Below are 7,661 nucleotides of genomic sequence, written 5' to 3'. Positions count from 1 at the left end.
ATATATATGTGTGTGTGTGTGTGTGTGTGTGTGTGTGTGTGTGTGTGTGTGTGGGGCATATGGCATATTGGTTCTATTTCTCTAGCTAACCCTGGCTAATATACTGGTAATTCCATAAACATAACATCCAGAGAATTTACACAATATTTTTATGAATTCACCACCTGAAATACCACCATGATATTATATTTCTTTTTTTAAAATTTCTTTATTGATTAAGTTATTACATATGTGTCCTTATCCCCACGTTACTCCCCCCACCCCCCACTCATGCCCTCACCTCCCTATTGTCTGTGTCCATTGGTTAGGCCTATATGCTTGCATATAAGTCCTTTGGTTGATCTCTCCCCCTTACCCCTACCCTCCCCTACCTTCCCTCTGAGGTTTGACGGTCTGAACGATGCTTCTCTGTCTCTGGATCTGCTTTTGTTCATCAGTTTATGTTGTTCATTATATTCAATAAATGAGTGAGATCATGTGATATTTATCTTTCTCTGAATGGCTTATTTCACTTAGCATAATGCTCTCCAGTTCCATTCATGCTGTTGCAAATAGTAAGAACTCCTTCTTTTTTTACCACAGCATAGTATTCCATTGTGTAGATATACCACCGTTTTTTAATCCACTCATCTACTGATGGGCACTTAGGCTGTTTCCAAATCTTAGCTATGGTATATTGTGCTGCTATGAACATAGGGGTACCTATATCCTTTCTAATTGGTGTTTCTAGTTTCTTGGGATATATTCCTAGAAGTGGGATCACATGGTCAAATGGGAGTTCCATTTTTAGTTTTTTGAGGAAACTCCATGCTGTTCTCCATGATATTATATTTCTTACATATGTTAGTTGCATAACCTTTAATCACCTCTTCATGTGACTACAATTTTGTAATACTTTTCTTTCTGTACATAAAATAGATAATTCAGCCCTCTCTAACATGAATGATTGAAAAGTGTTTTTTGGTATCTGAGATACAAAAATTATTTGACATCACACACAGACACCCTGACTCTTTGTAGTACAGCTATAGGTTTCTCCTCTACTACTGCAAGAATTTTGATAAATTCTAGTTTATATAATTCCTATCATAAAAGAAAAAACTCTGCAGGCTTTTCTTCTATGCATTGCATTATCAAGAATATTCATGACAGGTAAGAACTCCAATTTGGTCAGGCATTAAGTGAGAATCAAAGGCAGCACTGACACAATTTTATACAACAGGCTTCCCTACAGGGTTTCTTACTACCTGCAGGATGTAGGTATGGGCCCTGTGGCACAAGGTTGCCAACGAATGGTTATTGGTGCCAATTCAGTGCCAACAGGAACCCCCAATGTGTGGTGCAGTGAAGAAGGACACTTTATTCTGTGTAAAACAGCTCAATAGTGATTCAGCTCAGCTGTGAAAACAGCACAGCTGTGAGGCAGCCCTGGGGCCGGGTCCCTCTCCTGCTAGACAGCTCTGCTCCTCTCCTCAATGGTCTGCTCTGCTCTGCTCCTTGCCTGTCTGCTATGTGCTGCGCTGGACTGTCTCTCTCTGCTTTGGTTTCCTTCACTCTGTGCCAGTCATCTCGGGTCTGTGCTGTTCTAGCTAGACACCTCTGGTGTTTCCGCTCAGCTAGGGAAGCACAGTCTTCAGTGAAAGGAAAAGTGTGCCCCCAGAGTTAGAAAGCTGGTTTATATGGATAGAAGTCCCTGCCTCTGCTCCCTGATTGGCCTGTCTTCATGTAAATGAGGACTCCAAATCCTTACAGTTTGATTGGTCCAAAAGGCACTGTCTTGATAGGACAAAATAGAGCCACTCTGAGTGGTCTGAGCTGTGCAGCTCCAATTGGATAGGGAAAGCCTCAGTCCTATGGGTTGAAATAGGATTCCAGGAACTCCTTTATAAGGGCTGGCTCAATGGCAGAACACAGTGCAGGCAGGCAGTTCCGTGCAGCCTTCTTCCCGAAGTGCAGTTTGTATGAGAGGGCCCTGTGCAGAAATGGCTGCTAGGCTCTATTTTGTTTTGTTTTTGTTGTTTTTATTTTATTTTAGCCCATTTAGCCACCAGAATCCCTTCTTAGTAGGTGTCTTCTTTCTCAGTGTTCACATTTTATGCCACAAGGTCATGCAACGATTGTCCCCTTGTCATGACCCAAGAGGAGATGATGTTGCAAGCAGTAGGAGGAATCCTGAAGCCATTACTACACTAGCACAGCTAGCGATTATGTGACTATACTCAGAGTTGATTGTAAACCCTGTATCCCAACAAAATCCAATACAAATGTACTTCTCCCAAAAGCTTTCCCTCAGCTTTGTCCTAAAAATACCCACAGCCACTCAACACCATGTTACTGAAAGGGAAGTGTGATAGCAGGCAAGACAGAGTGAACGGGAGGTCACTTTTTTCGCTATTGTTAAACATCCAACAGCTTCTCTTCAAGTGTCTCAGTTATGTCCTTTGCTCATTTTTCTCTAGAAGTGACTGTCATTTTCCCTAGTGATTTTTTTAAGTATTATCAATCTTAACACTTTGGCTTGTTATATTTTAAGGCGTGTAGAATGGTCCAAAAGTCACTCTGAGAACTTACTCACCACAAAAACATGTGACCATGTGAGTACTTTGGCAGTTTCTAGAACTTGCCAAGGGCTGTGCTGGGGTGGGGCCTGAAACAGGCTTCATTAGCCTTTTGAGAAATTTGTCTCTGGCTCAGACCAATAGAACAGAGGTTCTGATGAAATTTTAAGAGACTGCTGTCATTGAGAAATCAGTCCCTGCATAGCTCCCTTTTGCTTCCCCAGTTGTCCCTTATCTTTCCCTTCTGGTCCCAGTATTACACTGTGGCTTGTGTGGTGGGTAGGGAGGGAGGAGGGCACGTTGGGATTGACTAGAAAAGACAAATCCAGACCTCTGGGTCTGACACTTGGGCTGAAGATTTCTTTGAGACTTGATTTCTGCTTCCTTATGGTCTTGGAGTTCCCTCTGCAGGGTATGAATGAGAAGAGAAATACCTATAGGAAAAGAAAACTATACTAACACTTTACAATGGCATCCTGAACAGCTGAACAAAGGAATTAAAATAGCTCATGGGTATTAGATTTCTCCCAAGGCGAACAGCCCTGTATAGCAGTGAGTGCTGTGGGCCTCCCTTACTGCCTTAGTTGTCTGTCTCTAAGTGGACAGCCATTCCCTTTTGCTTTAGGAGAATGTTCAAAAACCTGCTTCTTGAGAAATGTCTGCATCACAGGTAGATTTGAAACCCTCCCCCTCCCCCCTCCCCCATTGGAATCTCCCCTTAAGTTCTTTCAGATGACGGGTTAAAGTATAACTGTTTCTCTGGAACAGACTATTAACCAGGTTTAGTTTCTAAAGTCAATTTAGCAGTCTACTTACAGTACTGATGAAATGTGAGAACAAGACAGGTAGGTTTTGATGCTAACAGTCTAGAAAGACAAGGGCAGTGAGATGATAGGAGGGTGTCAAGAAGAGCAGAAAACCAATCACCTTTCACAATTTAACCTAGATCGAAATGTGAACCTTTATCTTCTCATATTGTCCTGTTAGCCGCTGGGGTGTTGGGTATCGGTTTCATATGATTTCAAATCCGCTTGCTTATGACCTAAGTGACGTTTTAATCCACTTTTTAGGACCCAAACAATGTTGCTTCGATATATGGATGAAGTAAGTCTTGCCAGGATGCCATCCTTCTACGTTTGTTGTCTTTGTAAAGTAGTCAGCTGCCCAGCTGCGGAGGGGCCCTGCTAGGGGCCTAACAATAAGAACGTTGTGGAGAAACAACTATGGCAAAGGGCATCTAGACTGTAAATATTGAGCATTTGTGGGGACTATTTGGGAGTTGCAGTTTGTACCAGGTGACTCTTCGCTAACCTAACAATTTTCTAAAAACCCTGGGGGCATTGACAATAGACATTGGTGATGAGCCACCCAAAGACTCAGTGAAAGAGATCTGCCCACCCACCAACCCTGACTTCTTGTTCCCAGGCAACGTGCTATAGCAACGGGAAATTTCACTTTTGCAGGCAGCTGGAAACCAGCGCTTGGTTGAACACAGACCTTCCTGAGGGCCTGCTCTCCTGAGGGCTTCCCCACTATACAGGGGTACATCTCGTATTAAATTTGGAATTTATTCCTTCACTTCCCCTTTCCTAGAAGAATAGCATGATTAAGCTATCATTTGTTTGGAGTATGTTATTTCTTTGTTTGGCTTATTAAGAAGAGATAACATCCCATATGCTATTATCTTGTGAAATTATTATAATTCCCACAGTGAACCTGTGCTAAATAAATTGCTGGCAAATACAGAATCAGTCTCTGAGTATAATTTTGTTGCATCCCCAAAACAAAATCAAAACACTTGGGAAGGAATATTACTTATTAAATTAGGAATGTAAGAGAAAAAAATTTAATTTGAAAATTTAAGCAACTCAGTTAAGGTAAAGCATCATTTAAATTACGTTTTTCTTGTATCTGGCGGTGGGGGCGGGCAAGGGGGAGACAAACCTAAAATCCCCCACTGCCTAATTAGCATGTGTAGAAACACTAGACAGTAGAAACTAAAGTATACGACCAAATAAAAAGAAAGGTTCCCTCTCACCCCAATTATCCCTCAGAAAATGGACAATTATATTCCGTCCTTACTAATATATTATTTAGAACCAAAGACTATCTTGAGAAAGTCATATAGTCTGGAAAGTGGCTTAATCAGTGTTCATTTGCCATGCTAACAGAATAGGTGGGAAGCCAAAGAATTGTTTTCAGTTCAATTGAGGTATAATTTACATATCATAAAATTCACCTACTTTAATTGTGCATTTTGGTAAAGTTTAGTACATTTATGTAGTCTGGCATATAGTCTGGCATTTATATAGTAATGTATTAGACCAATTCCATTATCCCCAAAATGTTACTAACCCCTGCCGCCACCCACCTCAGCACCAGGCAACCACTTATTTGGTTTCTATCACCAAGTTTTGCATTAGTAGATGTACAAATAGAATCATACAATGTACTCTCTATCCTTGTTCCTTTGACTCACAGGAAGTTTTTGAGATTTACCCATGTTATTGCATGTAGTAGTTTTATACTTAATTTCTTATTGGGATAAAACATACCATTTAATCATAAATTTGCCATTGTAACCACTTTTATTGTGTTTGTGACATTGTGATTAATTATAAGAATATGTATTTGGTCTTTGTCCCAGTGTCTGGCACAGAGCTCCTAAAACTGAATTTCCTGAATGAGGAGAACAATGGATGTCTTTTGTTATGTTAATGAGATGACTTTTGGAAAGCCCCTAAATCTTCTAAGAATGAGGGCTGAGTGCCAAGTGATTGGAGGGGTAGAATTTTCAATCTCCCATCTGACCTCCAGGGAGCAGGGAGGGGCTGGAGGATGAATTTATTGCTAATGGCCAATAATTTAATCACTTGTGACTAAATAATGAAGCCTCACAAAACAAACAAACAAACAAACAAAACAAAAAACCTTAAAGGACAGATTTGGAGAGCTTCCAGGGTGAAGGTGGGGAGATCTGAGGGAGAGTGGCACACTTGGAGAATATGCCTTGTCCAATGTATGCACTCTTCATCTGGCTATTGAATCATATATTTTAATATTGTTTGTAAGAGCTGGTAATCTAATGAGCAAACTGATTTCCCCAGTCCTGCTAGCTCTCTCCCAAATGAATCAAACCCAAGGAGGGTGTATGGGAACCTCTGATCTATAGCCATTCGTTGGCCAGAAGCACAGAGGATAAAAGGATGTCCCTGGTTTCACAGAGGCTGAGGGGTCTTAGAAGTCTTGGTTCACAGAGTCCTTTTTCCTTCACACATGATGTGCCTTGGGTCTTCGTGCCAATATATTTCTGGAAGTCCAGCCCACCAGCCCTTTGCACATGTGTGGGCAAGCGAGGACTTCTGAATCTACACCTTTCAGGCCCACGGTTTGAAGTGGAGCTGCATATGTGTCTAAGGTTCATGACTTTAAATACATTATGTAGCTGTTTTGAATACCTTGGGCATCTGCTTTCAAGTACAACTTTAGAAAGTTATTAACAGGAAAAGCAGACATTTCCCAAAGTTGTTAACACACATTAATTTTGTGGTTTCAAAATTTAAACCTGATCAAAAAAAGCCTTCTAGGTTTAAGCTCCCAAAATGTAGATTAAATAACCTATTATTCAACGTAAACTGCTTATAAAATGGAATTCTCTTTGGATGGGAACTAAATCTTAAAGCTGTATTTTGATGAATGATGTTTCAATTATTTAATAAATGAAAATTTTAATTCTCACTGAAATATATAGAGTTTTTTAATTAAAAGCATTCACTAGAATGTTTTTAAAGTTAAACTAAGTGCATTGTTTGGTATAAAATATTTTCAAGTTTCCCCATGTCTCTTTCAATTTTTTCTAAGCACAAACCCAGTTAAAGGATTTATAAGTTGCAAAGTTGCATTTTGATGAATTATCAATGATGTTATAAATCTGATTTTCTCAATGTTTGTATTTCTTGTCAAAATTGTTTTTGAGGTATTAAAGAGAAAGAAAGAGAAAGAGACTCTAGTTCCCTAATTCGCTGTCCTCATTTTTCCCTTTTCCTAACTCTGGTTTTTATATCACCAGAATAAGATGCAATAAGTTTGAAGAAATCTTAATAGTTTTTATAAAAATACATTCCTATTCAAATTTTAAAATATTCTATTAATAAAAAGTTATTTTAATAACTTGCCATCCATTCCCTATATTCTTAGGACTATATCCATGTTAATATTAAAATTTATAAGACTAAACTGTACATGCGTTCTCTCAAATATTTGAGAGATTATTTTCCATAAAAACGTGAGAATTGCCAGACTACTTCTGTTTTATTCCTTAAGCACTCACTTCTATCAATGCTCACCACAAACGTTCATGGGATCCCTCTTATGCCAGTGCCAGGAATACAAGGTCAAATAATCCTGGCTCCTCATAAGTTGCTTGAAGGCTTTGTATACTGTCTGTTTTTAATTTGACATCTTGATATGCTTTTCATTTAAAAACAACAAAGGAAAATTAAATTACTTAATCTTAGTATTTTCATTTCTGCAAGGAAATTTTTAAATTTAATTTCTGTTTAAGCTATTCTGCTTTTCTTCTCTTGTCAAACCACACATTCTTCTGATCATTATATTTTCATCAAGGTGTGGTAATAGAAAATACATTCTAATCAAAGTAAAAGTGATTCAATCATTCATTCGTCAACTACCGGTTTATTATCATAGGCCAGGCATTATTCTAGACATTGTGGATATGGAGGTGGAGAAGACAGATAAAGTATCTGCCCTTTGGGAGTTCTGATCCTATGAGGGAAGAAGAACACCATTAGTTGCTTGTCCAGTAACCTCATTCTGCCTTACTCTTAACTGACAGAAATCTGATTTAATTCAGAGCAACAATGTACTCAGTTAAAAATATCTGCCTAGTCTTCCATGAAGCTAAGGATGGCAAAGTGACTCTTTCTGGCCATTAAAAAAACAATTATAAATTACTAGGTAGGACTTCTTTAAAACTTTTGAAAAACATGCTCTTTTGCCTTTTTCTCTTCACTCTCCACTCCTCTTCTTCTCACCTAGAACATGAAAGTGATGCCTGGATGTGGAGCAACCATCTTCTTCTAT

The sequence above is a fragment of the Myotis brandtii genome, unplaced genomic scaffold (assembly GCF_000412655.1).
Source record: "Myotis brandtii unplaced genomic scaffold, ASM41265v1 scaffold847, whole genome shotgun sequence".
Taxonomy (NCBI): domain Eukaryota; kingdom Metazoa; phylum Chordata; class Mammalia; order Chiroptera; family Vespertilionidae; genus Myotis; species Myotis brandtii.
The sequence above is the reverse complement of the archived record's forward strand: the minus strand, read 5'-3'. Positions refer to the sequence as shown.